The following is a 20559-nucleotide window of genomic DNA, read 5'->3' as shown; positions in this document are numbered from 1 at the left end:
AACCGTGACAGAACAAACCGACCAGAAAATGGACTCAGCGGTGATTAGTTTGTTTCAAGCGCAAGTTTTTTATTTAGAATTTTTGGTGGATGAGCTGTGTTTTCCGGGACCCCAGAGCAAGTCAGAGACCCTGGAGGAAATTGCAGTGGTTGAGGCATGGCTAAAGGATCGGTCTTGGGTGAGCCATTTTGTCCCGTACCTCGTGGAGGTGCGGGACAGACTAAAGAAATACTTCAACTCTCCAGCCTCATCCACTAACCCGTATCGGGGCAGCCGCTTGGCCTTTGGCGGACCCCGCAGCCTCAAGAAGGGTTCTGCTCAGGGTGGTGGACGTTGGAGAGGGGGCATCCACAGCAGAAGCCTCCTGCTCCAGCAGCATGCTCACAGGCACCAGCCCCGACTGGGCCCAAGCCAGCCGCAGTCCCTGCTCCGCGCCGGAGGCTCCCAGCTGATGTCCCTCGTTCTCCAACGTCAGTGGTCCTCACAGCGGCGTCTGCTCCAGCACCTGCTCCGCGCCGGAGTCTCCCTACTGATGTCTCTTGTTCTCCAACGTCAGTGGTCCTCACAGCGGCGTCTGCTTCAGCTCTGTCTCCAGTCCCTGCGTCAATGCCTGCTCTGCGCCGGAGGCTCTCGTCTGACGTCCCCTGTGTTCCGGCGTCGGAGATCCTCGCGGTGCCAGCTCCAGCTCGTTCTCCAGTCCCTGCTCCAGTGCCTGCTCCGCGCCGGAGGCTCTCGGCTGACGTCCCCTGTGTTTCGGCATCGGAGATCCTCACACCGGCGTTGGTTCCAGTCCCTGCTCCAGTGCCTGCTCCGCGCCGGAGGTTCTTGGCTGACGTCCCCTGTGTTTCGGCGTCGGAGATCCTCACACCGGCGTTGGTTCCAGTCCCTGCTCCAGTCCCTGCTCCAGTGCCTGCTCCGCGCCGGAGGCTCTCTGCTGACGTCCCGTGTGTTTCGGCGTTAGAGCCTCAGAACTCTGTCCCCGAGCGGCCACGGTGCCGCCCTCCTGAGCCTCAGAACTCTGTCCCCGAGCGGCCAAGGCGCCGCCCTCCCGAGCCTCAGAACTCTGTCCCCGAGCGGCCAAGGCGCCGCCCTCCCGAGCCTCAGAACTCTGTCCCCGAGCGGCCAAGGCGCCGCCCTCCCGAGCCTCAGAACTCTGTCCCCGAGCGGCCAAGGCGCCGCCCTCCCGAGCCTCAGAACTCTGTCCCCGAGCGGCCAAGGCGCCGCCCTCCCGAGCCTCAGAACTCTGTCCCCGAGCGGCCAAGGCGCCGCCCTCCCGAGCCTCAGAACTCTGTCCCCGAGCGGCCAAGGCGCCGCCGTCCCGAGCCTCAGAACTCTGTCCCTGAGCGTCCACCCGAGATTCTTTCCACGTCCCGGATTCCCTCCTCCGGTTCCTCCCTCCCGGCTCGGTTTTGTTTTGGGGCCGTCTGGTATCCGGCCCTTGAGAGGGGGGTTCTGTAACAGTCTAACAGTTAGGATTTTGTAAAAGTGTTTTCTGTTAACTGTTAGATCTCTGTTGTTTTAATGTGTGCACTCTGTTTCTCCTTGTGTGTTCTGTTTCCTGTTTTATTTTGTAGTCTCTCCTTCCTTGTGTGTTGTTTCCAGCTTCTCGGGGTGTGTCACTTCCTGTCTCATGATTGTCTTTCCCAGTCCTCATGTGTTGCACCTGTGGCTAGTAACCCCAGCCTTCCCTGTGTCTCTATTTAAGCCTCTGTGTTCCCCAAGCCCTTTGTCGGTTCGTTTGTTGTTCTACACGTTTCTAGACGTCGTGAGATATGGTTTGTTTTCCCCTCCTTTTCCTTCCTTGTTCTCCGTGCACCTTGTCACCAGTGTTATTTGTTAGTGTTCCTGTTTTATTTTTGTATATTAAATACCCTTTTTGTTAAAATATCTGCATCATGGGTCCATCTCCTCCCTCAAACCGTGACATCTTCTAAGGATTAAAACGTATCTATTAAAATAAGTACCTTGTAGTCTTTTGAACGTCTGTGATCTGTTTCCGTCAAACATAATCTTTACTGTCGAGCGACAAGTAACTGCAATGGAAGTTTCCAAGTTATAGGTATAAAATCTCTCAGTTTGAACTTTCCGCACCCTCAGATAATGATTCAATTACAGTGATCGTCTTGAGCCTTATCCTGGTATGATCAGGAAATTGGGTCTGTAAAGCTGTGCCATGTGAGTCAATGAGATGAATAAACATCAATTTGCAAGTGGCTTCTTAACCTTGAGAGAGCGGGTTCATTGGTGAGGGAGAGACAAAGTAAACGTGTATGATCTTGATTGTACAGAGCCCCTGTCCGATGGGATCAGCTACAGTAACATCCCTCTTAAGGCAAGCATGTGCTCCTTTATTAAATCTTCTCTCACATAAGCTCTGAGATTTAAGTAGCTCAAAGAAAGGCCAAAATAAGATCTCTGCTTAGTATTAATTAAAATGACACTACAAAGCGTTACAATAGTAGTAAGAGTCTTATCCATGGCTTCAGCTTTGTAGTCTTGTAATGGGAAATGGACGTTGGAGCTTTGGAGAAGCCCGTGAACAGACTCTACATACAGTAGAGGCTTACATCTTTGAAAGTTATCATACTGAGCCACTCATTTCAAACTGTCAGAGCGATTGAGTGCTGACCTTTCCACTTTAAATGTAACGCATGAAGGTTTTCTAACCATCAAAAGGACATATGACTTTTGAACTTTCCGGGATTTGTACACTTTCCTCAGTCAAACGTCATCTCATAATTTCGTTTTTCTATTCAATTACTGTAAGCTGCATTTATTATCTTGAAAAGATATGGTAGATGGTCTGTAGTTATGTAGTGCTCTGCTTGTCCTGATGACTACTCAAGCACTAAAGAACAATTCTCTCACACTCTCCTATTTACACACACATTCACACACTTTGTCTATCACACATCACTCAAACACTGCCGGTACAGTCAGAGACATTTTGGGGTTAAGTGTCTTGCCCAAGGAGATTTTCAGAACGGGGATTGGGTGTGACAGGGATCGATTTGCTGAACTTCAGGAGGACTCAGGAGGTAGGGAAGTAACAAAGCTACAATCCAGGCATAAACATTATGTATAAGGGAAACGCAGTCATTCCAATCACAACATCTCCAATATTGGCCTCGAACTGATATGCAGTTTTTTGACGTCTTACTGAATTTCAACCATATCCCTTTCTGACTGCATCGTTTACAGCTGTACTATTTTCTTGTTCCAGATGATCTAACACTCAAAACAGCGTTCTGTCCCTGAGTTGTGAAGATGTCTGTTTGTATTCATCCTGTAATTTACTTCCCACGTCTGGTGGCACCAGGCTATTGTCTCTGGAAGACAGCTCAACTACAACTACAAGATGACGTTACTCATCATTTTTGTCATTTTGTCCTGTTGCCAAAGTCTGGGGCTTGTCAAGTAGACGAGAAAGTGGCATTCTTGGACTCCACTGTGAGCATACTGAGGATTGAACCTGAGGCATGTCTGACTATCTACAGACAAGTGTGCTTATCAAGCTGCCATCGAGTCAGCTACTCCTGTTGTGAGATCAGGAGTCTTGTCTACATTAATAAACACACACGCAGATAGCAGACAGTACTTGCACATTCAAAATTTACTGAAACCGTCTTTTCTTCCTCAGCTACAAGGCGTTAAACAAACAAGAGACTGATTTATCATCTCTGTGCAAGAGCTGCAGTAAGTGTAGGAGCTGTGAGTGTGTTGTGTTCCAAGTGGTGCAGCTGCTCTAAAGGACAGTTCAGTGTGTGTAGCGAGAGAGTGAGCGAAAGGGAGAGAGACCGAGTAAATAAATACTAAATCTTAAGACCGAAGACAAGTTCGCTCACTCTGCTTGCTGTCAGATGCCCTGGTCTGCAACGCTGCTCTCATGGCGAGCAGAACTGCTCTCTCATATTCTGCCATCAACAACTGCTGTCAAATACAGCTTTTGCAAGAGGATGATAAGTTACAGTGACTCTGAAGGACTCATTTTGAACTACACAGCCTCACTTCTGTGAGAAACCCTCATCGCTAAAACTGCTCTCAACTGCCCTAGTCCAACTCACAATTATAAATTCACCTGTCCGTCCATACTTTAATACACCACATTCACGCTTCATCTCATTTTACAAGATCCATCCCTTTAGTTCTCTCCTGCTTTGTCGTTATCATTATGGGAGAGACATTAGACTTCAAAGCATGTGCCGAAAAACACTGCACTTCTAGATGAGAGCATCTGTCACTTAGCAGGGAGGGAAATCAACTTATCATAAAAAAATGACATCAATCATTTGTCAAAGATGACTTTTTAATAGAATGTTTATCCCTGTCACAAAGAGGAAGTAAATTCTAGTTCTTAGTACCTCACAAAAGTTTCTTCAGTTAAAACAGTAAAGAAAATAAATTCACACATGAAATCAGTGATGGTGAGTTTTTATGTTGTTCCTCAGTTATCGGATACGAGATGATGCTCTGACAGAAACAAAGAGGACAGTAAGCATCAACAGTCCCATGGTTAGAATTATCAAGTCTTTGCATTGCAAGTGACAATGGCACAACATGAAATGGCAGAGAAACCTATCAGATGGGACCTACAATTACATTACATTACATTTCATTTAGCTGACGCTTTTATCCAAAGCGACTTACAATAAGAGCATTTAACCCAGAGGGTACAAACCGAGAACAACAAGAATAAAGAAAGTTAAATTCCTTTAAAAATAAAGCAAAACTACACTGCTTTAAGACATATACTGAACTCCATATATTCTACAGACATTATCTGAATTAAAATGTCCGAGTCAGTTGCTGCGGACATTCTCCGGAGTCTCTCCTGCTAGACCCCTGTGAAATGCCCATCTCAGTCTCCTTGTTGAATTTGTCTGGTGTCCTTGGTTACTGCTTTGGAGACAGTTTTGACACTCAGACTGAAGATGGTGTCTTAAAGTTCGGCCAAAAGTTATGGTTGAAATTACACGGGATTGTTGTATCATAATTATTTGCATTGGACCATTATGTAGTGATGAATTCTGATGCATAAATGTGTGTTAAATGTGCAGTTTGGTTTTCCTTTCTTTGGGAAAAGGACAATTAATCCATTACTCAACTGTAGTGAATTAACTCAAGTATGATTTATTCACAAGCAGTGCCATCTTTCTTTCTGACTGTCGAACATAATTCTTTGGCGCACTTTAAATATACATTTAAAAAAAAGCTCAAATAAATGTATTTGTCCCTGTCTAATTGAATTGTACAAACCTATGGAAGCTCAACTAAAATATTTGCCTATTAGGCTAAGGATTTTCAATTACATTTTTACATTGCAAGAGGAAATAGCAAGTGTCACTATTCGACAAGGAAAGGCTGGATTGTAGGCCGAACATCATTTTGTCTTGGCTGAGCCTGACTCTTAGTCCCTGTGCTGTCTGAAGGACCTGTGCTGTGGAAGTGGTGATCAGCAGGCCTGGTCCTCTGATCTGATTGATGATGGCTTTGGAACCCCCTACTGGTGTTATCTGAGCAGGGAATATATTTCCTCTTGCTACGCGGCACATCTTCATAATCACCTCTTTGTCTTTTCAGTCCTGACCGAGCCTGACTCTCAGTCAGGGAGCTGCCTAAAGGACCTGTGCTGTTATGGTGGTGATCAGTAGGCCTGGTCCTCTGTTCTGACTGACGATGGCAAGCTTGCCAAGAATCATGTCTGCTGCTCAGGGCCGGCTCTGGCAATGTTGGTGCCCTAGGCGAGATTTCCGATTGGCGCCCCCCAACATACACACACAAACTGTCATGCATTCCCAAGAACTTTTGGACTGTATACAGATGCACACACAGGCAGACAAAATTGTAAGCTATACAAAATAATAAAAATATACAGTAAAAAATATAAAAAAAGAGTCTGAAATCAGCTGTACTGACAGCATATCATGTCATGTCGACAAAAATAAACATTAATAATTTTCACAATCCGGGTGATCAAAAGTATGGGATACATATTTAATCGTTTATATATCACTTATATTGTTTAAATCGATTTTCAGTGTGTTTTCTGGCCCGATTTGGTCGCGGCGAGCGATACAAATTGAACAGACCCCGAAACCATCTCTGCAGATCGCGAGCCGGCCGCGGAGCTTCCCAGCACAAAGCTGCCAGTGCGAACAGCCCAATTATAAACATGGGCGCAGAAAGGAGGCGGACCGTTTTTCGTGGCACTTCTACCTCCGGTGCATCCCCGGTGTTATAGGATGATGGTGTGACGTTAATGTATTGGTTAACATTGCATATGCCACGTCAGGATAAATTTGTCTCTTGTGCCGCCTTCTCTGCATTTTGCGCCCTAGGCAACAGCCTATGTCGCCTTTACCAGGAGCCGCCCCTGCTGCTGCTGCAGGTGGATCTGCCTGCAAAGTCATCTCTGCCTCTTTTCCTTTCATATTCCCTTGTGCTGTTGTAGTCACAGTTTCCCTGGAACATTCTGTTACTATCTGGCCAGTGAAGAGGGTTTCTCTCGTGAGTTGGCACATCTTCCAAACCGTCTCCTTGTCTTTTCAGTCCTGACAGAGCCTGACTCTCAGTCAGGGAGCTGCCTGAAGGACCTGAAGGTGTGGAGGTAATCAGCAGGTCTGGTCCTCTGATCTGATTGATGATGGCGACTGTACCAAGAATCATGTCTGCTGCTGCAGGCCGATCTGCCTGCAAAGCAAATTCTGCCTCTTTTCCTCTCGTCTTCCCTGCTCCTTCTCCCGTCATAGTTTCCCTGGAACCTTCTGTTACTATTTGACCAGGGAAGAGAGTTTCTTTTGTAAGGCGGCACATCTTCATTATCAATCTTCTTCTCTCTTGACCCATCAGGTCCTCTGGTCTTAGTGGTGGTGTAGGGATGTAGGTTGGTTTGGTGGTGCTGGACTGGGTTGATAGCTGTGCACGGGGGCTGCTTCTCTCATCCACACACTGTTGTGCGACTGTCAAAAGTCTGGATAATCTTCTGACAGATTTCCATCATTTAAAAATAGGACTTAACACTGCAATAAAAATGAATCCTTTCATTACCAATACCGATGATTAAAACAACAATCCAGCCGATAGCCGATACCGATATTTATTTACTTTGTTTTTGTTGTTATTCATTCACCCTTTTGTGGCAGGAAAATAATGAAATAATTATTTAAAAAGCACTATGTTAAATTATTTCAGCCCTTTATCACTCTTATCTTTTAATGAGCACAAATAATCAGATTTATGAAACAATCTTTAGTTTAACTAAACTTTACTTAAAGGAGACCATTATGCCCATTTTACCACAAGTTGATATGGTTTCTTGGGGTCTTAATGAAATGTCTAACATATTTTGGTCAAAATACCACAAGGGTCATTTAAAACAGCACCCTTTTTACCATGTGAAAACAGCCCTCCTCAGATTGACCTGTTTTGAGGACTAGGTTTATGCTTGATTTGTCATGACTTATGTTCAGTTAAGACACCGTGTTAAAGGAGTATTGAGATGTCCTGAGAGTCAGTGAACAGGTCGGGTGGTGCATGTGACAGTTCTAGACCAATTGGGTGGGATTGTGTGGGATGACAGGTTCTCATTGGCTGGTTTGTTGGGGGTCTGGGGTGAATGAGGAAGGAAGTGTCGAACACTGTTGTTGATGTGAGGAGTGTTGGAGAAGGAACAAGGAGTGTGACATGTTCTTGTTGACTTTAATAAGGTTTAATCTCTTTAATAAGAGAAGAAGTTCCGTGTCGTCTGAGAGGTGGGGACGTTACAATACCAATGAACATCGGCCAATGCCTTCGCTGAAAGTCAAGTTTATTACTGATGGGCCGATGGCAGTAAATGAGGCGAATATCGGGCGCTACCAATGTACGGCCGATACATCGGTGCACCCCTATCTAAAAGGGTTGACACAGAAGTTAAAAGGATTACAATTTATCTATTAAATTAGATAGATACATTCAAAGGATTACAATGTATCTTTGCAGACAGTAAAATAGGTTAGGTTACATTGTACATTGTATCCTTTGACGTCTGTGTCAACCATTGTAACCCTTGTAAACATGGCTACCCTATTGTTTATTATGGGCTGTCTTCTGTTTGGAATTGAATGGCTATGAAATAATTCTAGAACATTTTAGTTTTTTTAACCTGCTAGTAAAGGTATACAAATTTTGCTGGGTGTTATTTAAATAACACTTTAATTGATGTAAGACCAATCAATGTGAATGTACCATCACTTTAATGGTGCTAAATGCAGAACGGTATAATATGACCATATGACGTGAAAATGTATTGTGTTAAATAAGATGTTGCTGCAGCTCTCAGTAATAGTACACCAATTTTTTCCCCAACCCTGAGTCCCAAAAATGTGGAAACTTTTAGTTAATGGATTTAGTGACATGCATTGTCATGTGTTTCTATGGTTACCATCGCAGTAAGTGCAACATCTCTGGTTGCAATTATAAGCCACTTTGTATAAAAGCAAGCGTCTGACCTTATGAGTTTTTTGTCAAGCTTTAAATGGGCTTGAGGCATCAGCTGTGAAACGTCAGTGGTGTTATATTTTGGTGACACTCGACAAGTGACAGCTTCAGCGGCTTCAAGCATTAAGTTGTCAGAAGCAGTCAAATTGAGGATCATTCTTCCAAATCAAAGTGTCTAAGAACTTCTTGAAGTCTAATATCATTCTCACAAGGAAGCTTACATTTGAACAAACGATCAAACTACATCCATAGACTGTGTCTGATTATGATATACAATTGCATAAATACAATTGTATATACTTAATTATCTTACAAACTATTTGGAACAATTTAACAGAGCAAAAACAATGTACACAGAACAACTTTATCTTAAACCACTTCACTTACCTCTATACAGTTCCCGTTTGCAGTGTCAGGTTTGAAACAATCCAACCAATTAATTATCTGAGCATAGAGGTACACTATTCTCTCCTGTGACAATCAATAAAGAAAGCTGACATTAAATGGATTTGTAGACAGGAGTAAGTCCTGTAAGTAAGTAAAAACATAAGCCTTTAATCTGTCTGTAATAGGCTTCTGTAAAATAGTTTTCATGCTTTCTGTAACCAGTGCTAAGACACCACTGTTGCCTATACAGTATTATGATGTTCTACTTTATATCACTAAGCACCTATTGAGAGTTTAAATAAGAAATCAAGTCTGACTGTGTTGATGCTGCAGCCTGTGTTTAAAAAATTTGGGTTTCTAAACAGTTGTTTATAAATAAATGGCAATGGCCTATAAGCCAATAATTATAACTAAACCCTGTCCCCAAATAGTCATGCCTAAGCTGTTTGCGATATTTGCTAGTACGAGGAACACTTTGTATTTAAAAGTTGAATGTTAAACAAACAACCAAAATAAGGAATGGATTAAAAAGTGTCTCTGCTAACCCTAATGTTAAACTCTAGTTAGCATGCAAACTGGCTTCAATTTATTTACACGAGTTAGAAGTTTACCCTCCAAGACAATGTAAATGGTCAGTATTTATACAGATCAGATTTTATTAATAGTGATAGTATCGCTTGTTCAAATAAAACCAAACTAGGTACTGCACTTCCTTTGGCATTTAAAATATACAACCCAAGTATGAAGCCGATAGGTTGAACGATTTCACAAGATATGTGTTCCATATGCAGACAGAATGACAGACGTTTGTGGAATAAAAATGGTCATTTAAGACCCTTTTCTTGTTTTAATACAAGTCAGCTGGAGATATATGACAAAGGATTCAATGGGGTAATAGTGACACTGCACAATGTGTTCAAGAATGTAATGCTTAACAGACATTGCAAGTTCACAGTAACTAGGGGTATAGCAGACAGTAAGTTAGATATCATAGGAATGTATTTTAGCCAATAAGATATTATTTATGTCGCTGGTTTCCTGTGTCTTTATTTCCTGATGCTTTGTTTTTTACCATCATCATTGCCTCGTCTCTTGTTTTTTGTTTTTTTCTGAAAGAACAATGTGTTAAAATTAGAACTGAAGAATCAATACTTTATTAAAACTAAAGGGACTTTGAAGCAGATGCGAGAGCTGCACCGTTGCCATGTTGAGTCAACAATTGGTGTACACTTTCTATGCCAGCCAAAGCCATGGCTGGTTGCGTCACATAGCGCAGATTCAGTTTTTTTTTTCAAGCAACTGCTTTTTCTTTAATAACAAGCTCAGCTGCAATGCTCAGCCTCTCCCCTTCATTCTCTTGCTTTGTTCTTTTGACTAGTGCAGGAATATCCTCGATTTGATCAACCACAGGGACATGATAAATCTAAGCCTGGATTGACAATCTAGCCTTTACCAACATGTCATCATAGAGTTCTTCAATGGTGAAACACTATCCTCCACATGAAGAGGAACATCGATCTTTATAATTCAAACAGACATTCATGTCCCTGTGAGATCTTTTTGCGAGATGAATGTGTGTATTCCACGACCCTTTATGAGCTCACATTATAGCAACGTGTGACCTCTAACACGGTACTTGTTTGCTCAGAGGTGAGGGTCTTAGCAATTTCAGCACTGCAGAGGTCATAGGTTGTGTTCATAAAGCTGGGTTGACAAGGTTGCCATGTATGTTGGAGTTTTTTTTTTTTAGACATTTGTATTCAGCAGGTTAAGGCCAAGCAGTCTTTCCTGATCACGGTAAAGCCTTCAAAGCTTCTGGGCTGAGTACCTCTTACAAAGATGGTTTGCTGGTGAGCATCAGAGCGTGGTAACGGCCCAGTTCTTCATACAAAATGTTATGGAGGTCATATATCAATTGCAAACTGTGCAGTTTGGTACCATTTCCATCACTGGATATTCATCGCTGAAGGATTAGTTTAGTTTAAGTTTTGTCTGCATGAATTGAAAAATGTCACCTGCCCATGTGTTCTTACCCACATTATATACAAGTAGCTTTTGTGTACGTTCAAAATGTGCCAGTTGGTACAACACATAGTTACACAAAAATGGGGTAATGGGTTGTACTTACTAAAAAAAAAAAACACACAAAGCAACATTCTGTGGCCTTACGGATGTTTACACAAATGTGCACAGCAAGATAAATTCTAAATAAATTGTGTGTTACGTTTGGCGTCTCAACAATCTCAATGATATTGATGATGTCAGAAGTTTTTTGCGATAAAATTAAGGAAACTCCATCCGTGAATGTTCTTGTCAATCACTAGACAACTGTAGACAGGTCATTGGGTGCTTAGCAGTACTCATTTGAAGTTTGAATATGATTGGATGAGTGGTTGTAGAGAAAATTAATCATCAGTTGTGACACACAGAAATCATATACTCTCACACTCTCACTAAAAGGCAGGCAACATGCAGTGCATCTTTAAATACCCTGATGGTGCACTCACAACTGTCAGAAGCTTTAGTGTAACATTATAGACACAATGTGTTGATTAAGTTATCTGATTTGAGGCAAAGCAAGGGAATCTTCGATTTATAGATAGATGATGTGAGGAAAAGCAAGTGATCAAAGTCATTCCACTATTCCACATCCTCTAAAGAACATCTCAACCAAATTTCAGGGCAATACTAGCTTTTGAGTTTTTTCAGTCTGGGCCAAGGAGATAGATGTAACACATATTAATATCTATAAATTATAATATATTATAAAAGTAATGATATAGATAAACTTGAAATATATATATATTAATATGCATTAAAATGTATACTAAATAAATAAATAGTCCACATTAATGTTGCCCTCATTAAATATGAATAATATAGATAAAACTATGTATTGTAAATGTATAAATAGATAGTCAATTAAATTATTAAATAAGTGAAACTGGTTCAAATCTATACATATAATTAACTTAAATTCAGTTAAAACCCATGTAAAGGATTTAATGGAGAAATAGTTAAAAGTCTGGTGACTTAAAAGTGACCCTTTCCCTTTAAGGGCGCTTTCCCCTTTAGGAGAATTGGCCCTGCGCAGGTGACAGCAGGTGACAGGAACGAGAAAGATTAGAAAAGGGAAATTGGAGGGAAGACACAAGGCCACTAGAGGAGACCACTAAACGACAAAGAAATAGGAAAGATAGGAAGAAGTTGTACAGCTGAAATCAAGTGTAAAAAGATATGTGATGACCTGAAGGATATACCAAAGGTTTGTTTAAAAGTGAATCACGTATTTGAAGAGGTTCGGTGATCAGGCGAACCTGGGAGGAGACACCTGTGCGTGTTGGAGCAACAGACACGCAGCACGGACAAGATGGCGAGCTGGGAGGACCGGCGGAGTCCGTTTTTAAAGGGCTGAAGAGAACATCCCTTCTACCTGGACCTGCCCGGATCGGACTTCTGATACTCACTGCCAGAGTGGTAGGAGTATCGGTATTTTCTTTATATTTTTGAACTGAACTGAATGGATTTGGATCTTTATTATTTATTTTGAAAAGACAATCACCATGAACTAAAAAGAGAATAAGGGAAGAAGAGTGAGCTCCAGTCATCCAAACCCTCCTTTATTTATTGTTTGAATTATGTGTATATATGTTTATTAAGTTCATTATGTTTATAATATTATTTATTTATTGTCTTTTTGTCTAAATGTGTTTACTAAACTGCCGGCTTAAATTTAAAGTACCTGGTCTCTGGCTTCTTTGTTTATGCTTTTACCCCACTCCTTAGAATCTAGGACTAGTCCAGTATTTTGTACTTTGTGTATCCGAGGTAAATGCTACATAGACACACATTCTGGGTCTGATGATGCTCATCTACCTGGAAAGGTAACCAGAGGAAAAATGGGCCCAATCAAGACTGACCCAAACAGACCCAAATTAGGAAAAACATCACTGGCCTCAGACTGATGCACCAATTATTACTTACTTACTATAACAAATGGTAGTTTTCTGGTAGATCATTGTTTTACAGCACATCAAAAATACTTTTTCATGCAAATATTAGACATTCATCAGTGCAGATCGCAACTCTAATTGAATTGGTATATAAAGACAGTAACATGTGGTTATATTGACACATGGTCATCGGTAGTCCTTAGTTTGGACGTCTACTTTTAAGCTCTTCGTGTGTATTGACTTTTCAGAAGCTAGCTATACAAATCAAGCCGTTCACTAAAAAAGTGTAGTGGTCTGTTTCCTGTTGAGCTATAGGGAGGACAACATGTTTATAGGCAGCAGAATGTTATTCAGTACTCCTTAAAAGCAAAACGGGAACTGATGGCTGCTAAACAGACATTTTGAAAATCATTCTACCACAATAGAGCCACATTTCTGATTTATATCAGTTTTCCTGCACAAATTGATTGTTGATTGTTTCTTCTCCAAGCTTGTCTGACATAAATCAATGATTTGATACCCAGAGCTCACTGGTGCAATGTCATTACACGACTCAATCCCAACAATGATCAATGCAAAGGTAATCTGCAGGGGTCTTTGAAAGCTCCCAGATTCCTGAAATGAACTAATTTCATACTTGAATGGCCAAACTCTGGCATATGGCGTCAACACTGAAAGCAGATGCATTTGGCAATACACGAGTGCAGCAGGCAACCTGCTACAGCACATTAATCCCACAGCTGATTGTGCAAAGGCGCGTTGCACTCTACAGAGAATATCTTGTAGCAGGACTCAGTGTTTGCCATATCTAATATGTGTAAAGTGCATTCAGCGCTTTGAAAGTTAACTGCAAGAAGAGGAGAGGCTTCTCTTTGCTGCAACAGACAAACGTGCACCAATACATTCCATCATTCTCTCTCTGTGTGACCTCCGCAGGGATTTTAACACCAATTGTACGTAATGAGTGATGCACGTGGGGCTGGATCCTGCCTCATTGCTTCTGCTCAGCAGTGCCATGAACGTGGCAAGGGAATTTCAGCGCTTCGTGTCTGATGCATGGGGAGTTGTTACTGAGTATTGATGGCTCACAAGAAAATGCTACAACTGAGAACTTTTCCATTCCCTCCTCGGCTCACTGCATACAAAGTAGTGTTGTTACAAATTATAACCTGACATGGCTCGATTATGCTTCGTGCCGGTTAGAGAGCTGTGCGACTACAGACCCCAGCGGTTGTATTTCTCCTCCTGTAAAAGCTCTTACCTGCTAATGAGGAGAATGGTGAACACGGTCCGTCCTGATGCAGAGATTGCCATGGCTGCTGAAGGAGTGGAGACACTAAGAGGAGTTTATCTGGAATAAGAGAACAGAGGACAATACGAATAAGCAATTTAGATGGATCCAGCTGAGGAGTAGATTCAGAAAATACGTTTTTTTATTCCCCTTGAATGCAAAATTCTTTAAGCAATTGGAATAAGGGGGAAACATTGTGCTTGTGCAGAAAGTGCAGAATCTTCCTCGACTGCTGGCAGGCATCACAGATGGTCTGTGACCACTTTCCTATTTTTTTTCTTTAAAATCTGCGGTTCCACAATTCTTTGCACTGAGGTATCTATCACTCAGGTAACAATGGTTTATCTGTGCTACTTGGTTATCAAGGACAATCTAAATGTATTTCCAGTAGCCAGTTCAAGTACTGACACTGACTGAGACAATCTTTTAGTAGCATAATGACCTCTTGTTTATGATTTAAACCTAACTCTTAGTATGGCACAGATCTCCAGACTCGAGTGAAGAGTAATAAAGCAGGTTGCAGTTGCAGAGAGACCTCGTGTTTCCTTATCTTGCTGCTCTCTTTCTCTGCCTCTCTTCAGATGAAAGCAGACAGAAAACCTTCAGAGAGTAGAATGACTTTACCACAGGGACCCCTTCGCTGCGGATGGTAAGCTGAGCTAAGGAAATATATAAAACCACCAGGCCTGTACTTTACGTATTGTAGTCTGCTTTACGCCTATATATAAAGAAATTCCAATTTAATGCTTGCTCTAATGTTCTGTTCGCTTGTCCTGTGTTAATGCTCCGGACCTACTTCACAATTATTCCTTTTTATTAGTGAATCCTCCTCAAACAGTTGTACAATATACTGTGACTTTTTACTCTTTGTTGTCTGGACGTTGTTTGAAAAGCATTCTATAAACAGTCTACAGTTCAGAGTGAAGCTAGAAAATATGTGTTTGTCCTACCTGGTTTATCTGCAGTGAAAATGGTATAGGCAATGTATAACATAAAAACAAGTTTATTAGTAATTTTGAACCACTTACTGAACTGATATTACTTCATCATACATTGTATATTGGCTATTTCAGTTAAATAAAAAATCTTCAGACTAAGTTCACGGTGGGTATTGCATGTCTAAATCCCACCAAACGTGGGAAGTGGATTAGTTGAACGTTTCGCGAGATATACGTTCCACATAGAGAGAGACAGTGGGGGTAATTCGTACATTTCTGACAATGTTTACATGTTTTCAATGCAACTACTGTGAACCGGTGATATATTTGTTGCCATGGCTGGTATTAAAGAAGAGAACATTGTACACTACTCTGAGGAATTGTCTACATACTGACCAACTATGATTTTATTCGGGGAAAGCATTGGAAAGATGCAGTAGGTCCCCACTCACTGTCGGTGTTACTGCTGCCAATGTTGTCACAGACAGACAGAGGGCGACATGAGTGAAGCGGACACAACTGCAGCAATGTGTAAAGTTTAAACATGTATTCAATATGCATGGTGCACTTCCCATCTAGCCCACAGGCCGCGCTGTGGTTCACAAGCCCCTCGGTAGAAGATGTCGGGAAGTTTGGCTGAGAAACATTAGTAATCCATAACCTCCCTAGTCAGCTAGTCTGTCTACAAATAGGTAAGTGAGGCATACGATACCAGTAAACTGCGGGCACCACAGAGACTGAATCAAATATTACCAGGTGATAGTGAAGGAGCTAGCATTAAGAACAGTACAAGCTTTTAATAGGCGAGACAATTCACTTTGCCTTGTAACAGGTACATCACCATGATATGAAATTTCAAATGAATTTTAAATCAGGAGTTGCTGCTAAGATATTTTTGCAGTGTTATTGCCAAGATAGGACATCATTTATCACATTTCAACGGAACCTCTCCTCACTGACCTGTCAGTTAGAGAAGACTGAATAAATGAACTCCACACGTGTCCACTTTAGAGTGAGTTAAGCTCAATTATATGACGCAAAATGATAGGTAGTATTGGACTGATGAGCTGATTTATGCTCTGCCCAAACACTATAAACCTGGCTTCAAATCAAACAACTCACTAAGAAGAAGAAATATAGGAATTAACAAAAAAAAGTATATAAAGAGAGGATCTGACAGTAAATGAGAACACTACATACTTCATTACTAGGTTTTTTTCACTGTCATATTTATTACCTTCATCTGTCACTGTCTGTGGATAAGTTTTTGATCAGCAGTAAATAAATTACACACAGCCTTCAGACAATAATTTCAGGCCTTACTGCACACACACAAAAACACAGGGGACTGAGTGTTTACTATTTTAACCAAGGTTTTCAAAGTACCAAAAATTTGTGTACATGTTATTTTAGGATATGAAATCATAATTTTGCATCAGTTTAAGCAACTAGGTTATACAAATTTTCTTCAACCCACATTTCTAAAGTCTCTTCTGGCATGCACCCGAGCTCAGTGACCATCCTGATGAAGAACACTCCAACATGAGAGGAAGGGTTTTCGTCCCTCAAGAGTGACTCTAACTACTTACAATTTGATTTTAAGCCTACTTGAAAAGGGCAGCGGCAAATATAAAAGATATATCAGTCAGAACTGAGTCACTTCATCTAATTATCTGGCTTTAGTCTCAAATATTGCTCTTCAAAGTACTTATTTAAAGGCATCATGGATGAGTCACATCAATAGAATGTCAACCTTTGTGACCAAGCTAGAATCTAAATTCAGCCCTTCTTATGGTCACTCCCCTTTCTTTCCTTCATAGTCATGACTTATTGGAGAGCAAAATTGTTTATGTCCTTCTTACCCCCCCCCACCATCACATAACTCTTCATAAATTAAGATTGATGTTGTCCTGTGAAGTTTCCTGATGCATTTGTATGCCAACATCTAGTACATCGATTTTATATAAAAATGGACGACATGACTGTACATTAAAAGTGAAGCCAAAGTTTCTTTATTGCCACCTTGTGGCTGGCACAAGTATGGGTAATACATTTTTCCTCCTCCATGTTAGTGGATGGGACATGAACTAAACCAAAACGTCAAAGAACTGTATAGCAACCTTTTCTCTAAAAAGTTTTTTATCGTTTTAGATCTCCCTCTATTTCTTATCACAAAGCGTATGTTCAAGTCCCGTGAGTTTGGTATTAATTAGTCATTTAATGACAGGGGGAAACATCATGATTGACAGACAAGATTGATTTACGATTGGTAAAATTGTGTATAGGTGGGACATCATGACCACGGTTCCATCCCCTGATCACTACTACGCATGCTCTTACTCCAAAACAGGGCAGTGTTCGTTTCCAGGATATTTCGACTTTATTTATGGAAAGTGGGAGTAAATGGAGATGACAATTATAAATCTTTAAATACAGTCTATAATCTGTTACAAGCCAAAATCTACTCAGGATATGTCAGCATTCCATTTATTAAAACAAAGCAGCATTTATTGGACAGCCTACATTTGCCTCTTAGCCAGTGATTTAGGGAGCCAACAACGCAAAGATAATGTTTTTCAGGCTTACAAATTAGGTGACCACCCAATCCACAGCTCTGCCCAAAATGCCTTCCTTGCTCAAAAGTAATTTTTTACTGTGCCAACATAATAAACAGTAAGTTTAGCTACGTGTAGCTGCCAATTATAGTAGCAGAAGCGCTCCATTACTGTAATTAACCTTTTTTCCCTGCAGACATTGACAGGTCAGAGCTGGAAAAGCTCAGGTATAATTAACAACATTAATTATGGCTGCTTCTCATTAAGGCAGGTCTCAGCTTCAGTATATGCTGTCTCAATGTACAGTAACACCATTAGTCTTATATGTAATCCTGGTCCTTCTTGCTGTGACACACAATTGGTTTTATTGTGAAAAGGGCCAGTTAACACATCTATCAAAGGTACATGCTCTGGACGTTCTCTAACCATGTAGTTGTGGGTTACATAGGAGTTTATAGCAACTAAATCATACACTTGCAAGAAGTCCAACTACGATGCAGGCTTACGGTAAAAGTCTTCATAGTCCCAGAGGGGTCAATTTGGTTTGCCAGCAGTCACACATCCAACACACAAACCACACACATCACAAGAGTACATGAAATACATAAAATGAACATGCAGTCATCATTGAGATAAAGAAAAGAGCACGAAGTTAGTCCTTTGATAAAATGAATGTGTGCGACATCACAAAGGCCTACAGCGTGTTTAAGAGTCCAACAGCTGAGGGGACAAATCATCTCAAATGTCTCTTTGATTAATCCTTCCCAGGGTAACCTCACGAATGTATTTCAACAAAAGACAAAAGCTGACAGATGAAGGGAACAGTAATGACAATTGTAATGATAGATATATTGTCAGTAATAGTAGCATGTGTTTGGTGTCATTATCAAATACCAATTCCACTATAAATGCATCCTGACAAATCTCCACTTTACCGTCTTTGAGTGTTAAACTCTACTTGGTTCATTATTAGCTGGCTGTACAGGCTTCATCAGCCTCTGCGGTGTGTGCCTGTGTTTGACTGAGGGACCAGCTCTGCCTCTGCTTCGCCAGGTGTTCCGCTTAAGAGAGCATATCATCATCCTGTCTGGTCTACCAGTGATTTTAACTGCATCAGACCATAAACCATCAGCTCCCGTCAAGAGCCTGGATCATCAAACAGCTTTAGCACGACCAGATTGATTTGTTTTTTTCATCAGTTTTCGAGACAGGAATTTATGATGATTATAATTTTACACATGTAGCCTACCCATCTGGTGTAGTGGAATAAAGGGGAATATACAGAGAGAATGAAAAAGTGTTTTACAAGAAATGGACAAGATACAGCTCTGGTCTGCTGTCACATCTTCATAATCTAAGTGACCTTGGAACTTTCAAAGGGTCAATCATCATGACAAGCTGTGTAGAATGTATATATCGAATGGTCGACATGACAGCTCCAATAAAGTGAAGCCAGCCCATCCTGGTCGCCCCCTTGTGGTTGCAGTATAGCTCATGAGCCCTTTCTCTTCCATGTTTGTTTTGGTAGTTCTCATCACACTGATGTTTCTCCAAGTGAGGATTTTCCCAGTAAGTTGGGTTTTAGTTTGTAATGATAAGACTGAGTGGTGTATCAGCAGGACATGGAAATAGCAGCTCCAACCACAGTCCCTACTGCTCAGACTCCTCCTCCAAATGATTTCATGTTTCAATATTTGCGCTTCATTTCGTTACAACAAATACAATCTTATAAACAGTCTATTGTAGAAACAATACATAACAACTATGTGCTCAGAGGACAGAAGGAGAGGAGAATATTTAAAGTCAAGATTGCATATCCGTGTTTATAAGAATGATATCTTCAAGAATACAGTAAATGGTGAATCAAGCATTCTTGCTCAGACTGCAGTCCAGGTCCCTTTAGTTTTACTTTTCTTTAGAGTCCGCAAATACACTGGAACTGAAATGGAGAGGGGAAAAGAGAATTGCGAATGTAAGGGTGATGGGTCATTTCCCCGTGCTAGAACAGATTCTTCTTTGTTATCAAAATCTCTGTGATGCTGTCATTGCAGGGTTGTTAAGGTTTTTGCCAAAGTCAAAAAACATTTTATATTATATAACAGTGATTTAACTCTGTGCACTCCTCAGCTCACCACCCGACAGACACCCTCTCCATCACACTCTCTCTTTCAAGCACACTGTGGCGATGTCTCAGAGAAACATTAAGGACTCTACGGATTTCATCTAAGCGAAGTCCTCGCCCACCCCCTTATTTCATCTGCGGGTTTAGAAGCTTCAATTGCGTCTGTGAGTGACTTCTATTTCTCATCATCCCAGAAAGGTCTCTAGTGTCCATCACTCTGCAATATTATTGGGACGAACTAGAAATTTTAGTGCTCAAACACAAACTTAATGAGTAGTCAGAAGAGATGGAGAAGTCCTGAAATGTGACTGGATTGTGAGTATGAAGGAGTCCAAACCACAGCATGAGACAGTACAGGGTCAAGATGAGACAAGATAATATAAGTCCAACTATGGGGAAAGTTTAGGTAAGAGGGACATTAACATAGAGTAATGATAAAAAAGTAAAATATACACACACACATATATATATATATATATATATTGAAGAAGCTCAGTGGTGAATTCACTGATTGATACTTGTGTTTATGCTCTAACAACTGTTTTTAGTGTTTTAAGCTTAAGTATTTCTTCCCTTTAAAAGTGACCTCAGCTACGTCTTTCAAAATTTTCATCCAGAATAGGAGAAGGATTCAAGTTTATCGCAATGATATGCTGGATGTTAGGGCGGAATGTTGAATATTAGCTATAGTGCCTTAGATTTTTTTACTTTAGGCTATTATATATGCATTATATACCACTTGGTCTGTATCTGGGTTAGAATTTTTATCTTGCACATTGAAGTCAGTGGAAGAGTGGATGAGCGTGGAATCCATTTGAGAAGCTTTAATGCATTG

This window comes from Pleuronectes platessa, chromosome 12 (genome assembly GCF_947347685.1).
Source record: "Pleuronectes platessa chromosome 12, fPlePla1.1, whole genome shotgun sequence".
NCBI classification, from domain to species: Eukaryota; Metazoa; Chordata; class Actinopteri; order Pleuronectiformes; family Pleuronectidae; genus Pleuronectes; species Pleuronectes platessa.
Note: the sequence above shows the minus strand (reverse complement) of the source record.